General features: G+C 34.1%; 1 long non-coding RNA gene across 1 annotated transcript; it reads left to right on the top strand.

Moving 5' to 3' along the window:
* The first annotated feature begins 1,882 nt into the window (after positions 1 to 1,882).
* On the top strand, positions 1,883 to 20,885 carry LOC137212258 (uncharacterized). Its single transcript, XR_010937416.1, has 4 exons — positions 1,883 to 1,973; positions 8,475 to 8,543; positions 14,239 to 14,467; positions 17,733 to 20,885. It is a non-coding gene; the product is annotated as an uncharacterized lncRNA (long non-coding RNA).
* Positions 20,886 to 25,376: the final 4,491 nt, after the last annotated feature.

The following is a 25,376-nucleotide window of genomic DNA, read 5'->3' as shown; positions in this document are numbered from 1 at the left end:
CAGGAAATTGAGAAGGAAGAAAGATTTTCAATAAATTTTATAAGGCCAACGTAACTCTGGTGCCAAAACCTGACAAAGACAAAACACACACACACAAAAATATACAAATTCCCTTCATGATTATAGATGTGAGCATTCTTCATAAATTATTAGCAAATCAAATCCAGCCATATATAAAGATAATACATCATGAATGATCAAAAAGTGGGGTTTATTCTAGAATGCAAGTTTGCTTCAACTTTCAAAAAAGAAATACGTGTATGTGTGTATAATTCAGTACATTAAAACAATAAAGAATAAAATTATATGGTGATACTAAAGATCACATGCTTGATTTCAAGAATTACTATAAAACTACAGTATACAAGACATTGTGGTGATGGTATAAAGATAGACAAATAGATCAATGGACCAGAATATGATCCATAAACAGACTCACACACAATTCTGTCAACTGATTTATGATAAAAGGATCAAAGCAATTTAATAGGCAAAGTATATGTAGTTCGATAGATTTTAATCGATCAACTGGAGAAAAAAATGAACATTTACCCTGTCTTACACAGTACTCAAAAATTAATCCGGATTTATCATAAATCTAAACATAAAAGCTAAAATTATAAAGTTTCACAAAGAAGCTTGGGGTAGGATAGAGAAATCACTAACTTTTAAGGTGTAGGATACACCTTAAACTTATACAGAGCTGGATGTCAATTATATGTCAATTAAACTGGAAAAAATTTTAATTAAAATTCCCATTAATTCGTGGAAAAAAAAATGAAAATCTGAAACTTGAATAAATTGCTTGAAATATCTGTATGTCTGACAAAGGAATTATATTCAAAATATATAAATAACTCCTACAATTCAATAATTAAAAAGACAACCTGATTAAAAATGGAGCAAAATACTGGAATGGACACTTCGCATAGAAGGATAGGCAAATGGTTAGGTACAATATGCTCAACATTAGTTCTCATTAGGAATTGCCAATTAAAACTACCATGAAATATCACTGCAGTCACTCTAATGGTTAAGCTTTGAAAGACTGACAAAATCAAAATATTGGTGAAGAGATGAAGCAACCAGGTATTTGAACACTGCTGGTGGGAGAATAAAGTGTTACAATCATTTTGTAAGATCAGTTTATTTTAAAGTTAAACATATATGTACCCTAGGACCCAGCAATCACTTTTAAGTATTTGCCCAAAAGAAATGAAAACATATATCCACACAAAGACTTGTATTAGCATGTTCAGAACAGCTTTATCCCTAATAGATAAAAACTGGTAACAGCATACCCTCCATCAGCAGGAGAATGAATAAAATTTTGGTATATTCATAAAATGGAATACTACTTATCAATACAAGGAACAGAGAAAGGGATGGTGTACAAAAGAACATTTATGAATCTCAAAAATACTGCACTGAGCGAAATAAGTCAGATGCAAAGGAGCATACATTGTAAGCTATCATTTAGATGACTTTCTAGAAAAGGCAAAACTAACCTATTGTGATAGAAAACAGGCTAAGTGCCACTAATTAGAAATGTAATGATAAAACAAGTACATTGGTGAATATCTTCTATTGGACTTAATAGTTCTTAATTGGACAGTGGGTTACATGATTATATATGTTTGAGAAATCTCATAAAACCACAGATTTTTAAAATGTGAATTATACCTCAAAAAAAAAGAAGAAACTTTATGGGTGATATGGCAAAAAGTAAGAGCAAAATCAAATGAAAGTAAAAGGTAAAAAAAAAAATACTATGTGGACAAATTAGATGAAACACAGTGTCTTGTGTAGAGAAGATATATTTCAGGTTAGGATATTTTTAGATACACAGTCTTCTGTTACCTATTATATTACATACAATTTAGTTCTCTCTGAAGGTGGATCCTCCACACCAGAATACAGGTTGCTTTAATTTTTTTAAGTATGATTTCTCTCTTATGTGGACATCTGAACAGGTAAGATAAAATTATGCATCATATTTCTTTGGGTAATATTAAGCTCTTACTTGATAAAGAAAAGTGACTTAGGCACCAGCTAAAATATGAACAATTCAGGATATATAGTTAGAGGATATTCAAAGTTTATTCAGTTTACAATGTGACCAGGCCCTTTTCTAATCTTTTCTTTATGCTGCTGTTATATACTACTTTATGACACAGCAACACCTATACTAGACATGAGATGCTGATGGTATGTGTTTAAACTCAACCATTCAATGTAACAGAAAGCAAAATTAATTGATGATATGAGATTTGAGACTTTACAAATCCCTCTCTAACTTTATTGGAAATTTATATTCTGGTCTCATCTTATTTTTCTAACCTGTTTCTCTCTATTTCCTCAACATCTGCTGTATTTACAATTCCCTTCTCTTTTCCACAAACACTCCAAGCTCTATCTCAACTTAACGAATTTGATCACTCACTTTCTTCTACAGCACATCTTTACTTTCTCTGAACTCTTATGGCATTTTAAAGTTAATAGCGTTACGTTTAGCCCTTAAATATATAGTCTTCACTTTCTGTGTCTCATATCTTATTGCGCAAATTAGATTTTAAGCTTTTTCAGCACTTTGTTTTATATTTATATATATATATATATACACACACACACATACACACACACATAGATATGTATATATATATGTATCAGTAAAGTTTATTGTCTACAGATTTAATAACATAAATAATTCACCTGTTTTTATTTTTACTCTTCAGAGACCAAACCTTATTAGAATAGTAACAGATAGTGGATAGAATATTGTAATGGGGCAGATGTCCATATTATAAACTTTACTCTCCCATTTACAACAAAAGTCAGCTTAGAAAATAAGTAAAAACGCTGTCTCCACTTCTTTATACTAAGAAGGCAGCAATAATATCAAATATGCCTATCTCACCAAAAAAATACTTGTGAGAATTACATAAAATATGTGTGTAAGAACATGCCGCGGAGCGGCTGGGCCTGTGAGCCGTGGCCGCTGAGCCTGCGCTCTGCAACGGGATAGGCCACAACAGTGAGAGGTCCGCGCAAAAAAAAAAAATGTGTGTAAGGAATACCAAGAAAAATAGTCTAAAATAATAACTGATTGGAGGGGGAGAAAAAAATAAGAGAATGAGGAGTGAATAAAAGGAGGAAGAGGAGAAGGCGGATGTAGAGGATGAGGGACGGTGGAAAGGGGACAGGACAAGAGTGGGTAGAGAAGAAAGAAAAGGCCAAGGAGAAGGAGAAAATAAAATTATTTTCTCATGAACATACTATATAAATTCACCAAAAATACTATAACTTCAATGGAATTCAGTAGACTTAGCATTGGCTAGCCGTTCAAGATGTCAAATCACCGGAAAGCAAGTCATAGGATGACTATGTCTGCCTCTGAATTTTCAAATTTAGCAGGTGCTGCAATACATTTCCTCATTGTATTAGTTTTACAAGCTAATGGGACTTCCCTGGTGGCTCAGTGGTTAAGAATCCATCTGCCCAGGCAGGGGACATGGGTTCGATCCCTGGTCCGGGAAGATCCCACATGCCACGGAGTGAAGATCCCACGTGCTGCAGAGCAACTAAGCCCGTGCGCCACAACTACTGAGCCTGCGCTCTAGAACCTGCGAGCCACAACTACTGAAGCCCATATGCCTAGAGCCCGTGCTCCACAACAAGAGAAGCCACCGCAACGAGAAGCATGCGCACCACAACGAAGAGTAGCCCCCACTCGCTGCAACTAGAGAAAGCCCGCACGCAGCAACGAAGACCCATCGCAGCCAAAAAAAAAAAAACAAGAAGCTACCACACCAAAAATGTGGACTTTACCTTTAAAATATAAACTCAGTGTGGCAGACACGTTTCTCTCCAAAACCCCCACCCCCCTGATTATTCAAACACTAATCTGTGAAGGGATTTTGTAGATGAAATTAAGGAGATGGACTTTAGAATAGGAAGAGTATCTTGGATTATTCAGGTGACGCCAATCTAATTGCAATGAGCCCTTAAAGCAGAGAACTTGCCCCAGATGGACTCAGAGAGATGTGGTCGAAGAAGACAGAGAAAAGGGACCAAAGGAGAAATCCAATTACTCAACATTTCCTATACCTGCCATTTCTTTTTCATCTATCAGCCCTTTGTACAAGTAGTCATCATTGAAAACATAAAATGCCTTCACTCTTTTCTGCCTGAAGTACCCATTCTTCAGAGCTATTTATTGTCTCTGACATGCTACCTCAGCTCCTTAGGGCACATAGGGTGTGCTTCCTTTATGATCCTTGTTTATTCAGCAAGTAACGAGTATCTCCTGTGAGCTAGCCACTGTGCCAGGTGATGAGTAAGAAACATCCCTGCAGTTTAAAAGTATCACCTACTAGACAGCACATAGCTTTTAGTGACTGATGTATTCCTTTATTGATAGGAGAAAACCAACCCTACTGGAATATCTAACATAAGTATGTCTTTCTAAAGTTTCCAAGACACATGTTCTATATTTTATGATTTTAATCTAAAATATCCATTAGCTCCAAAAAGGTAACTTGATTTTATTCTCAAATAATAGCCACATTATTTTTGTTATACTCATTTATAGGGTATAAATATCATTTTCTTCATTAGAGGGAGAAGTAATTCCTTGATATTCCAATAACTGCACTGAATCAAACATAGATATTTTACAAGACATCACTATGTCATAAAATGTAAATAGGAAACGTGAGGAAGCTCACTGCATTTGCATCTTAGAAAGCTACATGAGCCAAAGATTAAACCCTTTAAAATAGCTCGCTTGCTGGGTCAAAAAGGCATGTGGTTATTCTTGCATCAAATATCAAGACCATTATATGGACAGAGATAAATTCTTTCAATGTGAAAAACATGCCACTTGCCATATGGCTGTTGGATTCATGGTCCAATTGTAAAGTCTATTGTGTGTGACCATGTGGATGTTTCTTTCTAGTTATCTATGTGAGACAGATATTTCTTTACAGCATTCCATTCCCCTTCTGGTCTGTAACCGGCATTCTAATTTACACAAGTAGTCTCAGTTTTGTATTGTTTTACTGGAAATAAAACAAAAAAATAAGACAATGTCTAGTGTCCATAGCTTTTGGTGCAGCCTCCTAAGTACAAAAGCATGTCAGAATAGTGTTACACCCAGTTTGTTTTCAGCAGAGTACAAGAGATGTTGGTTGTATACATGTTACAAAATGATTTGATAAAACAATAATATAGTATAGAGTAGCCACATGGAGTTATTTTTAAATGTTAAGTTTTAATTTTTAACAAGGGCAGTCAATTCAAAATTAAAATGTGTATTTTATTCATCTAATTATTTCTAGATTTTGATACCAAACAGATAAGTTACACATGATTTATTTCAAGTCCTCCCTACAAATACCTGCCAAATACTAAGCTTCAGAAGAAAAAATCACTTACTGTAAAAATAATTCACTGTGATTCCTATGAGAAAAACCTTCTACCTGTTATATGAAAAATATGTAATTTTTATTTACTTATTATAACAAGTATTGAAATCCTTTAATGTGAGGCACTGCTCTTGGTTTAAGCTTATCACAATGAACAAATCAAATGAGGTCCATGGAGATTGACTGTAAAAATAAAATAAAAGTGAGTGAGCTATGCCTGGTGATAGGTGTTACTATTTTAGTTAGAGTGTTCAGAGAAGAAGGGTACAGACATGAGAATCAGCTGAGGGAATGAGTGGTGGAGATACCTGTGGATAAGATTTGCAGCCTCCAGAGCCCCTGATATGAGAGTGTGGTTGACTTGCTGGACATACCACAAAGAGGCAAACAACGTAAGCTAGGAACAAAGTTGAAGGTCATGATAGAAGCAATAGCCAGGGTTAGATTACATATGACCTTCTAATCATCACAAGGATTTAGAACTCTATTGTAGTTTTCTATTATAAAAAATTGGGGCAAGTGGCCAACCACTTATGTTTTTAAATTGTTACTCTGACTACCCAATGGTAAATAAATTGGTGAAAGAATGGAAACAGTGAGTCTAGTAAAGTGGCCTATGTAATAGTCCAAATAATTAATAACAATGATGTGAAACAGTATGAGAGCTATGAAAATGGTGGAAAATAGATTTGGGAAATATTGTGAAGAAAGAGTAACAGTTTTTGGTCGATTAGATGTAAGGAATGAGAAAAAGAAAGGATACATGTAAAAGAATGAAATTAGAACATTCTCTAACACCATACACAAAAATAAACCTAAAATGGATTAATGATCTGAATGTAAGAATGGATACTATAAAACTATTAGAGGAAATCATAGGCAGAACACTCTGACATAAATTGCAGCAATCTTTTTGGATTCACCTCCTAGAGTAATGAAAATAAAAACAAAAATAAACAAATGGGATCTAATTAAACTCAAAAGCTTTTGCACAGCAAAGGAAACCATAAACAAAATGAAAAGACAACCCAGAGAATGGGAGAAAATATTTGCAAATGATGCAACTGACAAGGGATTAATCTCCAAAATATACAAACAGTGCATGCAGCTCAATATCGAAAAAACAAACAACCTAATCTAGAAAGGGCAGAGGATCTAAATTTGGCATTTCTCCAAAGAAGACAGATGGCCAACAGGCATGTGAGAAGATGCTCAACATTGCTAATTATTGGAGAAATGCAAATCAAATCTACAATGAGGTATCACCTCACTCGAGTCAGAATGGCCATCAATAAAATGTCTACAACAATAAATGCTGCAGAGGGTGTGGAGAAAAGGGAACCCTCTTAACACTGTTGGTAGGAATGTAAATAGGTACAGCCACTATGGATAACAGTATGGAGGTTCCTTAAAAAACTAAAAATAGAGCTACCATATGATCCAGCAATCCCACTTCTGGGCATATATCCAGAGAAAACCATAATTAGAAAAGATACATGCACCGTAATGTTCAATGCAGCACTATTTACGATAGCCGAGACATGGAAGCAACCTAAATGTCTATCAACAGAGGAATGGATAAAGAAGATGTGGTACATATATACAATGGAATATTACTCAGCCACAAAAAATAATGAAATAATGTCATTTGCAGCAGCATGGATGGACCTAGAGATTACCATAAATACTAAGTGAAGTAAGTCAGACAGAGAAGGACAAATATCATATGATATCACTTACATAGGGAGTCTAAAAAAAAAGATACAAATGAACTTATTTACAAAACAGAAATAGACTCAGAAAACAAACTTATGGTTACCAAAATGGAAAGGTGCGGGGGGAGGCTTAAATTAGGAGTTTGGGATGAACATATACACACTACTATATATAAAATAGATAATCAAGAAGAACCTACTTTACAGCACAGGGAATTCTACTCAACATTATGTAATAACTTAAATGGGAAACAAATTTGAAAAAGAATAGATATATGTACGTGTAACTGAATCACTTTGCTGTACACCTGAAACTAATAGAACACTGTAAATCAACTATACTCCAATATTAAAAAATAAAAATTTTTATAAAGGGCATAGAAGAATGTCTCTAAGGTCCTTTCCCTGGGCAAGTGGGTGAATGGTGATGACCTTCCTTAAGATGGGGAGTAGTGGGGTTCAGGGTTCAATAAACTATAGTTGGATATACTGAGTTCGAGACACTTGTTAGACAACCAATGGAGATATCAAGTTCGATATTGGATATATGAATGTGGACCTCAGGGAAAAAGATGTGACTTGAGATACAAATTTAGGAGTCATTAATCTTTAAATTGAATTTAAAAGTATGGGACTCCATGACATGACTTAGAGAATAGACATGAAGTACATGGTCTAAGTCATGAGACATCATAATATTTAGAGTGTAAAATGATAAAGACATTAAAGCTCAGGAAAGAAAGTGAAGTTGGAGAAAAAGAGGAGTGTGTGGTCTCCACGACAAAGTGAAGAAAGAGTTTCAAGAATGAGTGACTGACTGAATCAGATAGTTTTGAGGGTGGAGTAGGTTGTGGACTGAATATAGAACTTTGGATTTGGCAATGTCTGAAATCCTGATTTAAATGGACGCAAGAAATAAAGTAGAGAAGGGAATACAGATATAGAGTCAAAGAACTATGGATGACTTCAGTGAAATGGTAGTTGGAGATAGACATGGTGGTGCGAGTATCAAGGTAGCAGGAACTTGCTAGGAAGTAGGTGGTCACAAAGGCCTGGGGGGTGATGATAAGCAAGGGGAGTCTCTACAAACTGTAGGCTAGGTAATTCATGGGAAGTGAAGGGATTTTTCAAAGAAGAACTTAAGGTGATAAGGAAATTTGAGTTTCTAGAGAGCACATTGGAAGTTTTGAGAGTCTAAGAAAGGATGTAGAATCAGGACAGCTTGAATATGACAGTAAGAGTCCTGGTGATCAGAAATGACCTGGGAAACTTGGACTTTCTGTGATTAGGTTAATTGGCATTATCATCCTAAGCCTGATTGTTGTTTCAATAGATAATGGATTCCAATTCTACTTGGGACTGGTCTCTCTGGCATTCTGTGGTGTTATGGCTGGAATTTCTGGTAAGTGAGGAAGGACGGGGACAGGGTCTCTATAGGAGCATGATTAGCTCTGCTGATCAAAGTATTGTGGAAACCAGCTTGGGGTCTTTGGGACAACTCTGTAGAGAAAGAATGATTATATGAAGTGAGTACATGTATGAGTGTGAGAGTGCTTTTCTCTTCATTCAACAAATATATTTTGTATGTTTTCAATGTGCTGGATTCTGTGTTAGTACTGGAGAGACAGTGGTGAGCAGAATTGAGATACTTCCTTTCATGTTACAGTTATTTCTTTTATCTTCATTGTGGCCTACTTAGATTTCAAAATCTACCTATAGGTTAAAATCCCTAAATAATAAGTTGTCTCTTAAAAATGCTACATTGCCAACTTTATTCTCATTTAAAAAATAATCTTGGAAAATACAATCCCAAAATAACATCTGACAATTTACAATCTGTGGACACCAGATCCCTATTTTAGAGGCGTCTGGTAGTCATTTAGTTTCCCACTAAATTGTATATGTTTAGCATAAACTCAGTATCTTAAAGTTTGTGAGATGTTAAGTTTCATACTTATGATTTCTCTTAGCACTGTTTCTTAATTGTCTATAAAATCTTTGCACATCAGAATTGCTGTTGGTTAATAAGAGAAATGAAATCCAGTTTAGAGATTTCAATTTATAAATAAAAAGACATTCATCTGACTTTCCTCTAGCTCCTGTGAGAAAGCTAATTTAACAGTAGAAAATATTCCCTCCAGGTATCTAATCCTTCATAAATTGACTTAAGAGATTTTCTATTTGACATAATAACCTTCCAAGAGACAGGATTGCTTAATTTAGGCAGGTTTAATTGCCTCTGTAACCACAATTTCGAAAAAAGCATTCAAAAATATTAAACATCTTACACTTCGTTTCTTTGAGAAAAATAACAAAACGCTTCTAATGCTTCTGCTTCTATTAATTTTGAGATTTTATATGAGGCTTGTAAGGGTATTCAGGATTGGATGAGGGCTGATACCTATAGTCCTTAATTATAAGAACTGATTCATGTCACAACAATATATAAAAGGGAATATAATAATTTTTTTAAACAATTAATTTTTCTTTGTCTACAGACCCTGAAACACGTTCTATTATGTATTTATGACATCATTAGTATTGAGAAGTAAAACATGCAAAAATAAGACAAGAATAAACTTGATCATTCATAATTTTAAATTTGTCATCCAATTTTTGCAAATCAAAAAGAAAAATTAAAGACATTTCAACATTTAAGATCTACTGTTTTCCTAAGATGGCAAAGAACAGGTGTATTTGACATGTCAGACTTGCATGGAAAGGATGCCAGAGACATTTGTAGTAAATTGGATGTGATTCAGACCACAATGACCTCAATTGAAATTGAAAAATTCACAGGAGACTGATTACAGAAGTGGGAAGTTAAAGATATGGAAATTACACTTGATAGACATGACACAATTTTAGCTAAAAATAAGAGCACTAAAAGCTATAAAAATGGACAGTGATGGCCTGGAAAACAAGCAAGGAGCATGCAGCATCCAGGGCTTTTTTCTTGAAACAGAGATTTTTTAATTGTACAGAAAAATAATTGTTATTGCTCTGATTTAATTGCTCACAGAAAACTAATGTTGTATACTCTCACAAAGTGTGGAACTTTTGAAACATCTGAAAATTCTTCCTCAATTAAAATGCATGTAAATAATTTCAAGAACTTTCTCTACTTGGAAAACTCTATGGTTGAATACTAATGAGGGAGGAACATGAAAGAATTTAGTTGACAATTTAGCACTATTTGCAAAGCTTAGATCTTGTATATTCTCAAAATATTTGTGATGTGGAGGCAACTCCATTTTAGACTATTAACTCCTTGAAAGTGATAGCAAATTCATATATAACTTTTTAACACTCACTCCCCAAACATCTCTGGCAACTCTTTTTTAAGAAGCAACGACCCTTCCACCTTCTCCACTTGGCCCTTAAGTATATAAATGTTTGAGAGCTCAGAAATTCACCCAGAGCTCACCTGTATTTACTCTTTCTTCCAAGATGATCTCGTGTCTCATGGATTTTAGTGTCCTAACCTTTCTGTTGAGCCCAAGAGTTTATGTGCAACAGTACACAAAAGCCTTCACTAACTGCACATGGAAGTCAAATACATAACTCAGAGCTGATATTGCCAAAACAGAATTGTATTTTTTTCTTCATCCCTCAAACTTTCTAGCCCCAAGATTTCACCTTTTCAGTAGAAATCATCATACTCCAAATACCTGGGATAGAAGACCCTGTCACCTCTAATATTTCTCTTTCTCTCACACTTCATACTCTGTTTCTTAGCATGTCATATCAGCTCTACCTCCAAAAACAGTATATAAAGATCAAATTCTCACTATCTCTTCCTTGTTCAACACTCCTTGTACTATGCTGTGGATCACTGACATTTGAATGGAAACACAATAAATTTATCACTAGGGAAGTCAAAGTTTCTGCCTAAGACCTAAAAACTGAAACTTGGTTCAATTTATTTCAAAAAGCATTTATTCAGCAGTGAAGTTCCAGGGACTGCAGAAATAAAATGAATACGACATAATTTTTTTACTTACCCAAACTTACGTAACATTTACTCCGTGAAAGCCCTGTTGAAAACATTTTGCACATATGAACGCTTTTAATCTTCATAGTGGCCTGTAAGGTACATGCTGTCGCTGCCCAAATTAAATTTCACAGATGGGGGAACTGAGGCTCAAAGGGATTCAGGGAAGTTCCCAAGGGCACATGGCTGATACACAGCAGAGCCAAGAGTTGAACCTGAGCATCTGGCTTCAGTTCCTGAGCAGTTCACCATCGCACTCTGCTCTCATTGTCCCTGAACAAATATATAGCCAGTGGGGGAACCATAGAACAATTTTAGTGCATAAGAGAATGTGTTGAAATAAAGTCATGGCCACTGTGTTCTAGAAACACTCAAGAATTTTTTTTGTTTGGTTCGGTTGTTTTAGTGGGTAATATTTTCTAATTTAAGACATGTTGAAATACATTCAGTGAAAAGAAAATGCTATGGGAAAAGCTGAGAGGTGGGAAATAGCATTTTTATTAGGACCAAAATTCACTTGGCAAAGGGAATCAGATTCATTTTCCCATTTAAAGTATGTTTGTTTAGTACCTCCTGCAGGGCAAGTCTCATTCTAGGCAGGAGGGATACAGGATGCATTAAGCCCCTGCTTCTAGATTCTAGAGGGAGGAGAGAGAAAATAATCAATTAGCCAGAGACATCCAGATAATAAAGAATGCTGTGAAGGAAACAAAATGGGATGAACTAACAGAGAGTGACACACATGAGGGAAGGGCGCCACTGTGAGACGGGAACACCTCTTCCAGAGGCCATAAGGCAGGAATAAGATGGTTGGTTCTGGAGTTGTGATGAATGTCATTGTGCTTGAACAAGGAAATGTAAAAGGAACTGTGTAAGATGAACTCTGGGAGTAGGCAGGGTCTATATAATAGACAGCCTTAAAGGCCATGGTGAGGAGTTTTCAGTCGGCCCTAAATGTGATAAGAAACCTTTCCAGGGTTGAAACAGGAAAGCAACAGTATTTGTTTTATATTTTGAAACTTAGGTGAGCTGCTGCGTAAAACCACAGAATTTACGTTACAGTCTGCTGTGGGTCCACACCACTTTTCTTCTTTACTCTGAGATCCAGACAGCAGAAACAAGCCCTGTCTAGGGCCTCATTGTTCTAGCGGGAAAAGAAAATCAGCAATGGTACCACCACATGATGTCCTTAAAAGTTCTGTCTCAGAGGTGACAGACGACACTTTCACTCGCATTCTAATAGGCAAAGCGACTCATATGGCAGAGTCTAAAAAGTGGGGCAAGGAAGTATACATAATCCTTTACAGGGAGGGGCCACGAATAATTTGAGAAGGTAAAATGACCTACAATAATCATGGTTGCTGTAAAAAATTTCTAAAAATAGAAAATTAGACGTTGAGGGTAAGCGGGGAGCTCAGTTACAAGGAGTCTAAGCAAGAGGTGACTCTGACTCGACTGAGAGTGACAGAAGAGGAAACGGAGAGAAGGAGACAGATTTGGGATATGTTGTGATGGCCACCCTGATAGGAGTTGATGATGGACTGAATGAGGATAGGGTGGGGAGGGAGAGGGAAGAACGAAGGATGACTCCTGTTTATAACGGGAGAAGCTGAAGATATCCCTGACTTGTGATGGTTTGCACCATTCAAGTAGTATCGAAAACTTTTCATCTAAATATGAAGACTCCTGACATTCTGTCACCCATGTCATAGCTTAACTCCTTTCTCCATTTCCAGGAATAATAGATTGCACAAATATCAAAATTATATAGACCTTTTATAAAAAGTAGAAATGTATTTTAACAGCAAAGAAAGAGCTGAGGTTGCCATGATTTATTTCTGTTTAATTAATGGATAAGGAAATAAAGGACTATAATAGTGCCCACTGCTAGAGAACACACTAAAAGAATTATGAACAAGGAATTTTTATTTTCAGATCCCCGTCATGGGATATAGATGTGCAGAACAGCATACCATCCACCCCAAAATGAGATGAAGCTCCTAACCTACCAGACATATATATTTTCAGTGATTAAAAAATAATAATAAAAACCACTGTTGGTACAAGTTGAGTAAATAGACACTTTCACATAATCCTGGAGGAAGCATAAATCAATCCAATATTCTACAGTACAATCTGACAGCACAAATTGAGTTATGAAATGTATCAATTTTTTACTCCAAAGATTTCTATTCCTAGGACTCTATCCTAGACAAATAGTCAGATATAGTAATAGCATCTCCCTCATACCATTGTGAGTATCCATTGAATCCACACAAGTAGAGCTCTTAAAGGAGTGTGCCACATAGTAAATGTTTATCAAATGCTAGCTATTATTCATTTTACACTTATGTTAATAGCAATGGGTGCAGTTTTTAAAAATCTGGAATGAAATACTCAAAATTTTAGTAAAAAGTCATCAAAACCTGTATTTGTATTGATTTTCCACATTTTCTAAAATAAGCATATATTATTTTCTTGAGTCTAGGTAGGAAAAATGTTTTTAAAGAGGTCCAAGTTAAAGCTAAGACCACATGACAGAGTAAGTTCATTTCTTAGCTTGAATACAGGAGTCTATTGCAAGGACTCAGTTGAATATGAAGATATAATAATCTACTGCAAAAAAAAATATCAAACAACGTCATTTGCGGGGTTAGGGCTTCAATATATACATTTGCAGGGGACCGGGGTAGGCACAAACATTCAGTTCATAACACCTAAGAAGTGCAAGAAAGATTTTCTACAAACTTTACTTTTGATGGGGAACTCATAATTTGATTAGATTGGCAGAACTCTCAATCTCAGTCATTTTCTTCAATTCTGAAAATTATGTCTTAGTTTCCAAGATTTAGTGTTAAGGTTGCCACCACCTGTGAGGGATCTTTTGCTCATATATTGTACCCGTGAGACACCTGCCTTACCTTTTCACATGACCCACGGTGAGTTCTCTTTTATATTTCAGCCACGCTTAGAATATGGGAATATTTGCGAGGCTACTGATGGGTAAATAATCCACACAGTCCAAATAATTATTCCTGCTCAGGGTGCTCTTGATTCTCCCAAACTATTGCTGAAAAAATAATACATGTTCTTTCTTTTTTAGGGGCTCTTGGGACCCACAAACCTATCTCTCTTTTCCCTTCTGCAAAACTGAGGCAAAATCTTTCACAAGAACTTCTCCAAAACATGGTATCTAAGCCATGGATCCATTTTCTTATGTCATTCACATTTCTAAAATAAGACTTTGGAGGCAAAGTCTGTATTTTTCTTTTCTACTATGTCACAGACTCTTCCCTGATGGTATTATCTCAGGATATGCTGCCATCTTAAAGGTATGGAAGGAAAATTTTTAAACACAGGGAGCAAAAAAAAAGCAACATAAATTAACACCTCAAAATTGGACAATGAAAGGTTTCCCATTGGATTTGGCAATAAGGAAATTGCTGGTACTTCAGAGAGAGGTGTTTTAGTGGAATGCTTGTGCTAGAAGGCAGAATGCAATTGGTAGAAATTTGAGCGAGACATAAGAAACTGGAAACAGCAAACAGAATGAAGAAACATGGCTATGAAGAAAGAGAAATATAGAGTGTTCAACAGAAGAAAATAAGGGGTTCATGGAAAAAATTACTTGTAATGTGCAACAAAACTATGTTACTTATTGACATTGGATATAGACAGTATATTTTCTATATCAAAAATCACATCCCTATATATATGTGTTAGCATACAGTATTTGTTTTTCTCTTTCTGACTTACTTTGCTCTGTATGACAGACTCTAGGTCCATCCACCTCACTACAAATAACTCAATTTTATTTCTTTTTATGGCTGAGTAATATTCCATTGTATATATGTGCCACATTTTCTTTATCCATCAAAAAAAAATAAAAGGTTCTGAAGAACCTAGGGGCAGAACAAGAATAAAGACGCAGACATAGAGAATGGACTTGAGGACACGGGGAGGGGGAAGGGTAAGCTGGGACGAAGTAAGAGAGTGGCATGGACTTATATATACTACCAAATGTAAAACAGATAGCTAGGAAGCAGCCGCATAGCACAGGGAGATATGTATAGCTGATTCACTTTGTTATAAAGAAGAAATTAACACACCATTGTAAAACAATTATACTCCAATAAAGATGTTAAAAAAAATTTTTTAATTAAAAAAAATCACACCCTTTCATGCACTTTGTACAACTATTAAAACTACTGTCTCTTTTGCCACAAAAGGAGATAATATTTTAAATCAGCACCATCCAGAATTAACACCTTGGACAAACTCACTTTCTAGAGCAACACGAAATAGATTTTTTTCATGAAAGCATCAGCCTTTCAAATAAAAAAATAATGGACAAAAGATGAACCAACTACCTACTGGTACCATCTAAGAAATTGCTTAACCTAAGGAACAAGCAATGACTCTTGAGTGGTAATTCATAAAAATTTATATGCTAAAATATGCTAAGGGATTACCCAAATACCCTTCCCATACACAACTTACATGAATCAGTTAAGAATATGTCACAATTACATCTCTCACCCTCTTTAAATTTATTCCCCTCTTCCAGAACCCCAAACATCTGCAAAAAATATTATTTCATCTATGGGCACATAATGTTTTTTAAGTGTATTACAAATCAGAGTGAATAGCAGCTATTCCACCGATTTGGCAATTTTGTAATTGTGAGAAATTTTAAGAGGTGTGGTGCATTTCATGATTTATCATTTTGCCCTTATGGAACTCAACAATTTTTTTGTGAATTAATTTTGTGTAATAAATGGAGATAAGGGGATATAGTTTAAAATAGACTTCCTTTTAATTTGTCATAAAACCTATTCTTAAAACGGACACACTTTAATAAAAAATTTAATACTAAGACCATTAGGACTTTATTTATTTATTTTGCGGTATGCGGGCCTCTCACTGTTGTGGCCTCTCCTGTTGTGGAGCACAGGCTCCGGACGCGCAGGCTCAGCAGCCATGGCTCACAAGCCCAGCCGCTCCGTGGCATGTGGGATCTTCCCGGACTGGGGCACGAACCCGTGTCCCCTGCATTGGCAGGCAGACTCTCAACCATTGTGCCACCAGGGAAGCCCAGGACTTTGATATATTCATAATCAATATGTAGGAGTAACAGAGTCAAAAACTTAAAGCCAGTAATATTGAATGATACACTAATACAATTGATACAATAATAAATACAATTGATTTTTAATGACTAGTTGAAAATATGATAAGTAAGATAAACAGAATATTATCCTTCTGGGTTCTAGTAAGACTTCTAATTTTAGGATGAGAGCCAATAGGTTTTATAATAAAAAGAAATTATGTCATAAGCAGAATAAAAAGCATCAAGGTAAATTTATTAATATGTACCTTTATTACATGACACATGGTGAGCTAAGAAAATTCAACATAAATCCTTTACAAAATTGGCCTTAAATTAAAAGACACGTGAAAAGGAGCCCATCTAAGTAAAAATCAATGTGATAAATTGAGTTGCTCCTTCCAGTCTGTTATATATAAAAGTCAAATATCTCCCTCAGTTGAAATATCTCAACATAACACCAGCTGAAAAAAGGTCTACATGGGGAAAAATAAAATCCGTTGAGGAAAAAAAAAAAAACACATTTTTTAAAATTTTGGTTATACTACATTTACAGTTATTACAAAATATTGGCTATATTCCCCGGGATATACAATACAACTTTGAGCCTAATTAAACCCAATAGTTTGTACCTCCCACTCCCCCATCCCTCTATTGCCCCTCCCCCACCTTCCCCCACTGGTAACCACTAGTTCATTCTCTATATCTGGGAGTCTATTTCTTTTTTGTTATATTCACTAATTTGTGGTAGTTTTTAGATTCCACATGTGACATTGTACAATATTTGTCTTTCTCTTTCTGACTTATTTCACTTAGCATAATCTTCTTTAGCCATTTATCTGTTGATGGACACTTAATGTTGCTTCCGTATCTTGACAATTGTAAATAATGCTGCTATGAACATTGGGGTGCCTGTATTTTTTCTAGTTAGTGATTTGGGTTTTTCGGGATATATATCCAGGAGTAGAATTGCTGGGTCTTACAGTAGTTCTATTTTTAGTGTTTTGAGAAACCTCCAAATTGTTTTCCACAGTAGCTGCACCAATTTACATTCCCACTAACAATGTAGGAGTGTCCCCTTTCCTCCATATCCTCACCAACATTTGTTATTTGTGATCTTTTTGATAATAGCCACTCTGACAGGTGTGAGGTGATATCTTATCTTGGTTTTAATTTGCATTTCCCTGATGATTAGCAATGTTGAGCATCTTTTCATGTGCCTGTTGGCCATCCACATTTCCTCTTTGGAAAAATGTCTCTTCAGTTCTTCTGTCCATTTTTTAATCACATTGTTTGTTTTCTTGATGTCGACTTCTATGAATTGTTTATATATGTTAGATATTAATCCCTTACCAGTCATATAATTTGCAAATATTTTCTCCCATTCAGTAGTTTGTCTTTTAATTTTGTCCAATGGTTTGCTTTGATGTGCAAAAGCTTTTAAGTTTAACTAGGTCCCATTTGTTTATTTTTGCTTTTCTTTCCTTTAGGAGATGGATCCAAAAAAAATTGCTGCGATTTATGTTGAAGCATGTTCTGCCTATGTTTTACTCTACGAGTTTTATGGTTTCTGGTCTTACATTTAGGTTTTTAATCCATTTTGAGTTTATTTTTGTATATGATGTTAGAGAATGTTCTAATTTCATTGTTTTACATGTAGCTGTTCAGTTTTCCCAGCACCACTTATTGAAGAGACTATATTCTTGTCTCCTTTGTCATAGATTAATTGACCATAGGTGTGTGGGTTTATTTCTGGGCTCTTTATCCTGTTCCATTGATCTATGTGTCTGTTTTTGTGCCAACACCATACTGTTTTGATTACTGTAGCTTTGCAGTATAGTCTGAAGTCAGGAAGCATGATTTCTCCAGCTCTATTCTTTCTCAAGATTGTTTTTGCTATTTGGGGTCCTTTGTATTTCCATACAAATTTTAAAATAATTTGTTCTAGTTCTGTGAAAAATGCCATTTTAAAATTGAGTACAACAAACAATAAATGTTGGTTGATATAGATGAAGATAAAGACATATAGGTAGGTATAGAGGTACAGAAAAAGATATATGCTTAGTTAACAAATATTGAGTTTAACTGAACAATTTAATAATAATTCCTTTTTTTAAAAAATGCAATGGGGTCATGATTAGCAAAGTGTACACTCAGTTCACCGATTGACAAGTCACCTTTAAAATTTTTCTTCCTTGTTTTCTATCTTTAATTCCTAACAATTAATATCTCCAAAATGCAGACAATTCTGAAATTTAAACCTGTCCATTTTACTGCTTATCAGCACTTCTTGCACTGGATGAGTAGGAGGAGATGCATAAGCTCATGATTAAAGGGATATTCTTCATTAGCTCCATGCTGAATCATTATGAGTATGTCTTATGCCTCCCTTTCACTAACATGAAAGTGAACAATTATTAGAACCTTCTAATAAATATATCTCTGCATTAAGTGTATAAATATCCATTAAAAAACAGGTGTTTCACATTTATTCTTATTTCGAAAGAAGTATCATTATCCCTGACTTCATTGTTCTCTTAAATTTCAGGAATTCCACCCAACTCTAAGCATGTTTTAAAACAATGTAAACAGGCATGCACTATATGTATCAGCCAGCCTAATTCAATAGAAATGATTTAAAACAACAGAGGAGCATGACCTAGATAAAGTTTTGCACCACCTGTTTTATTTTGCATTTATGTAACACTGGAAATCCAAGATTAAATAACTTGAAACTGTCTTACTCCCACAGAATCTAATTCACTGTTTTTCTCTAGACACTGCCTATATTTTCCAGATATGTTTTTCCAAAGCAAATAACATAAATTAATAAAATGAAAGTTGTTTTAATTCTTAAAGTATGCTGCAGATATCATCCCTTCTTGCTTTCTCTATGACCTAAATCAGTTAAATTCCATTCAGGCCTTGAAGCAGTAATTTTTCCACATCACGGTTTCTTTCTTGCTTGCCTATAATTAAGGCATACCTTCCCTAAACTTAAGGATACTCCCCCCCACCTTATCCATGTCTTTTCCTTACTTTTGCACTAATTCCTGAAATTGTAGACTCTACTTGACACATTTATTTCTTTGTTATCAATGCAGTTCATTTTAATGTTCAACTTCATCTATGGAATTAACTTTTATAAATATTCTGCAATAAAGTAGGACTTATTTAACATTTAGCACATGAGTATCCTGAGCCTTGAGATGGTTGTGAACTATCTAGAGCCACACTGGCAACAAGATGCATGACAAAGTCAAGCGAGACTATAGCTCCTAACTTCTGTGCATATCGTTCAAGCATTTTTTTTGAAGTCTCAGATTAGTGAATACTCTCAAAAGTTTATAATATTTCTGCTGAACCATAAATCATAAGATACTATAAACACAAAAAATTGATGACAAAATTTAAAGACAATTTTTTACTTGCTTATTTCACCGGCAAACTTTTAAACTGAGTAATCCATACCAGCTACCTCCATTTCTCACCGTCCCTGTCCCTTCATGCTCTGTCATTTGACTCTCAATAGTCTACTCTAACTCCAGTGATGAAGGCCGCATTGAGCTGCTATTTGAACACATTTAGGCTTTTTGAAAATTTCTCATCCTTTGGCTTCCGTGAGAATAGACTGCTACACTACACTAACTTTCCTTCTGTATCATCAATCACCTCTTCTCTTATTCCATTTGTCCATTACACTCCTCAAATATGAATATGTTTCAAGGCGGTCTTCAGCACTCTGTGCCTTAGTCTACATTTCTTTTTCAGATTACAACAAATCTTGTAGCTTCATTTTTATTTGTATTCATGTGACCTGCTAAACATGCAAACATACACATATCCATAGACTTAAGTCTACATGCACATTCTTGGATGTTCATATATGCATACACATATATTCTCATATATACATGGATATGTCATTTATGTTATTTGTGTGTATGTGAGGATACATGTGAAGATAAAAGGATACAGACAGGTGAATATATAGATATAAACCTCATGTCTCCCCTGAGCCCAATTATGTAACAATCTACTATATATATATGTATATATATATATCTACCTCAATGCCCTATCATGCCAAATACTATATATTTAAAATGAAATGTTTGAATTGTCCTCTCGTGGAACTGCCTTAGCTCTGTTGTCTTTTAGTTGTACATATGAGCCTATCTTTTTTTTTTCATAATACAACCGATGACTTTATAACATCACTCCTTTTTTTTACCCTTTATTTTTCTTAGTCTAAGTTTTTATAAACTTATGCCAACTGTATTTATAATTTCTAACAATATTTGTCTATAATCTTCTTTGTGGACATTTTAATTTATTCCCATTTCTAATGAAATATGATTCTAAAAATAATTTAATTGTAAAAATAAAACAAATATTAACTAGGCAAATGGAATTTATAGGCTTTTTTTTGGGGGGGGCTACTCAAACCTCAAACTTCTGTAAAGTCTTCACCTCTTTCATTGAAGCTGAAGTAGTAAGACAATTTTTGTTTGTTTATTTTTTCCCACTGAATTCTGTAGTTCCCTTACCTGCCACATTGCCTGAGTTGTGGACCTAAAATGTAGGCCTAAGAAATCCTACAAGCATTTCTGCAAAATCTAAAGTATATATGTGGCTATAACTTTGGATATTATGAAATTATCTGCTCAGACATAATGGATCTATTGAAAAAATAAATAAAACATTTGCATGGAAACTCTTCTCTAAAGACCTAACATTTTTTTTTTCTCCTTCATTTCTCTAACTTACAAAGAGTCATTCACTCATCCTGCCTCGAAGATGATTTACATTAATTTCTGGGTCATAATTACATTATCTGTGACTAATACATTTACCTCATTAATTTGGGAATGTATTATCTACAAATATATCACAAATGGTTTTTCCATTTTGACTGATATTCAAAATCATGTAAAAGTGAAAACAAACATACTGCTCATCCTCAAAGCTCTAATTTCTTACATTAGATAAAATTAAACTCTGCAGGGTTGACTTAAACTACCAATATTCTGTAGATTGTGCAGTACAAAAGTAAAATAATAGTAATAATAATATGATAGCTAAAGAAATATGGTAAATATGATTAATTACTTTGTCTCACATTTCATTTAGACTGCCACACAGTTAAGACTGTTGTAATGACTGATACTAACCACATTGAAAAAAGTAATAAAACACAGATATCTCCTTTAAAGATGGCATTAAGTTATATCTAGTTAAGAAAAGTAAAATCAGAATTGGATGGAAAAATTCTATCAGTATGAACTGACTGGCTTGAGCAAGTTCAGGGAAGGTAAATCTCTACTCTCTTCTTTTAATTTTTATAATTGTGTTTCCTCCATATTAAGCTGATTTTATTTATTTTTTACTTGTATCATCCATTTTATTCATTAGGTTTTATTTGAAAAATAGAATTCTTTAAAAAAAAAAGTGTAGGTAACTGCAAGTCTATCCCAATCCATCAAGAATCTATTCCACTTATATTTTGGAGGCATTTATATCCCCTTTTCCATAGACTGAAGAACATTTTTCATTGTGTGATAATCCCTACAGGAGATACCCACCTTTCATTATCATAATTATTATATGTTCTTTTCCCCTGCAAATCTCTTTTTCTCCCATCTTTTCTTTCCTTTCTTCACATATATCAGAATGAAGAGTGTACAATATACAATAAGGATATCACTGTCAGAGGCAGCATTGGGAAGATTCTGGAAGAAATTTAAAAATTCAATTTCTTCCTTTATATAGGTTTAAAAAATTGAGCCAAATTCATTTTTGAAGATGAATCATGTTTGCCTGGGATCATCACCCAGCCTCAACTCCATAAACAAAGAAACTATTTTAGCAATTATTGAATGGAATATCAAGAATTATCCATCAAGAATGATCTGTATAATAATTTTACAAATGTTGACTGAATTTGGCAAATGATATATAAACCTTTATCTAAAACAGCAACCTACTTATTCCAAGATTTATTAATATAATGTTTTAAAGAAGACATAGTTCTTATCAAATTGAAATTCAGTTAAGATGAATATATAAAGCTTATTTTATATGTACAATAAATATTTCACATCTTCCAGCAGCTCTCTATATAATTTTTCAGCACATGCAGCATTATTACAATATGGGTTAGCATTAAATGAGAAAAAGTAATTATAATTGAATGTAGATTACAAGAAATGAAGGGTAAAAGGCAATGATGTTCAGTATATAAACAGATACTAACAGGAGATGCTTATTTAATTTTATCTAGGCAATATTGCTTGAAATTAAAACTTTAATGAATGTAATTACTAGTGCAGAAGCAAAAGAATATTAAATCCAGGTATAATTTTTCATTAAAGGTTTTAAATCACTTCCTTTTTTTATTCTGTGGTATAGTCAAGAAAAATATCAACTCATACATTATTGTTATTAAAATAATTATTACCTCTTTTTATGTAGTTAAGAACTTAATCTATATGCAGAAAATATTACAGAATAATTAAAGGAGGAAGTTATAAATGTTTAAATTTGCTAAATATCAGATATACTGAAGAAATTTAATAATAATTCATTGCTTACTTACTATTCAATTATAAATGGAAAAAGAAGTTGCTTATAAAATATTAAGATCCCATTTTCAACTACTACAAAGCCATGAATTTCCATATTTAAAATAAAGTCTATTTATAAAATCATATGTCAGCAGTTATTCAGCATCAAAAGCAGAAGATATTTCAAGTTATTTGAAGTTGTTATTCTTGACCCATTTTAGAAATAATACATAGGGCTCAAAAAAAGATTGCTTTCAAATAAAAGAATATAATCTGACACGTGAGAACAAATATTTTCATATGACATATGAGAGTAGCGCAACAAAACATAAATTAAATATTCACTGGTGTTCAAAGGCACATAATCATAGAGTATACATAATTTCTTGTAGAACTGAAACTAATTATAGGATGGAAAGTCTTCCACTGGACGTTTAAATATGGATTCATAATTTGTATCTATTATACAATTAGTTTCTATTTCTATGTTAATGTCTATAGGAAGCAGCATTATTGCCTCAAGACCTTGTGAAATTTATCTACAAACTATTCTCATGTAGGTTTATTTTAAAAAATACTTTATGTCCCAACCTACTGATATTCAGTCTTTGGGAATTTTTAATAATGTAGATTCCCAGGCCTTATCTATAAAGGCAAAATATCTGGGAAACAATATGACGAAACTGCTCGATTCCCTTTTACAGGCATCAGAATGTCCTTAAAGTCCATGTGCCATGAAGCAAACTGAAAATCAGGAAGAATCCAATTAAAACTGTAGTCATTTGTTTAGGTATATATCGTCAATTTTTCTACAACATGTAATCAATTAATCACAAATACATTATTTTGTAATATTGAAAACAATGCTATACATTCTATTATAGTGAATATTTTAAGTATTAATTAATTGTAATAATATTAAGTATTATCTAATAATATTGATACTAATGTTGCTATTAAGATATATACATTTTCTTTTCAAGCTAGGCTTAAATAACATCTTTAAAGATTATAACAATAGGAGGCAGTACTTCATGATATTAAATCTTTATCTTCTATAAATAGCAACAGCAAACCTTCATCTAGCAGTTGTGTGTGTTCAGCATTGTTCCAAAAGCCATGTAAATATTAACTCTTATAACCCTTAAAACCTTATCAGTGTTGTTATTTTACAAATAAGGAAACAGGAACATTGAAATAAGTATTTTGCCAACACCATGTAACTAGTATGAGACAGAGCAGGGATTCACACTCAAGTAGTCTGACTCCAGAACCATACTCTGTGGTTATTATGCATCGTACTTTATACATGGTATTATTTCCCTGGTGATTTAGAGCACTTGACTTTAGATTGAGTGTGTTAGTGTATATAGAAATATCTAGCACCTGGCAGGCATTGTCAGTTTTGTTTTTTTTTTCATTTCTGTCCTGCGGTAGGATGCAAGTTTCCATTTTCATCTACAGCACTCTCCCATCATGAACCATGCATGGTTCCTTTTACATAGGTGGCTTCAATCCAAGACCTATCTCTGAATAAGTGTAACAGTAAAGGGAATTTATTTCTTGCTGGTAACTTGGCTCCAAGTCAGTTTCCTTTTATATGAAGAAGAATCACAAGCAAAGGTTTATTGGAAACCATCTTTATTGCTAATTAATCAAACCTAGGTAAGATTTCCCTCTCTACTTTTGAAATAGCAGATTTAAATTGAAAGGAAAGCCAGACCTATTTTTGCATTTTTAAAAATTAAAAATACTAACAGTACACCACATCAGTCGAAAATTTGATCACAACCTCAGGATTAAAACCAATGTATCATTTTCAAAAGAACAAGATTTCTGGCTCTTTGTGATATTTTAAAATTCACACAAGAGATGGAAAATGAGTGACAAAATGGGTAACAGTAGGTATTAGGGGATTATACACCAAGGTTACTTATTCTAGAAGATGTAGAAGTACACCAGAGATTGATACTTTGGCAGGATGAAATATGGTATTTCATGGAGAATTTCCCCCAGTACTTCATAAGCAAATCTTCAATAATGCTGACAATTTTCATTTTCAATAACTACTGACAATTTATTTGCACAAAGGCAATTGTCCTTATTAAATATATAGAAAATTTGAGATAGGCTGTAAAGATTTACAAATGGCTTTCCTAATATTTAAAACACCAATGATTTACCAATTTATTTATTTTCCTTCCCTGTACTGGCCACCAGCTTTTCAGGGGGAATCAATTACCATTTCCATATATCTTCTCAATTGACTTTGACCTTCCATGCTTGGAGATCCTCTCCAACAGCAAATGATCTTTCTGGATCCTTCAGCATCTTAGTCCCTGGATAGCCACAACTTTTATTTTTAAATCTTCCTTTCAGCAGTTCTACAGCACTAAAGTTAATGGCTTGCTAAACCCTGGAATACCATTAAAAGCAGGAGTCTGCACATTTGTCTCTTAACTTTGTGTCTGTTCTACTTTCCATTCTTCTTTAAACATTTGCTCCTCTGTAAAGGCTCAGTGGGGACCTGTTCCCTACAGACTCAACCAAGTGTTCACTTTCACTGGG

Source organism: Pseudorca crassidens, chromosome 2, assembly GCF_039906515.1.
Source record: "Pseudorca crassidens isolate mPseCra1 chromosome 2, mPseCra1.hap1, whole genome shotgun sequence".
Taxonomy (NCBI): Eukaryota; Metazoa; Chordata; class Mammalia; order Artiodactyla; family Delphinidae; genus Pseudorca; species Pseudorca crassidens.
Note: the sequence above shows the minus strand (reverse complement) of the source record. Positions and strands in the feature narration are given on the sequence as shown.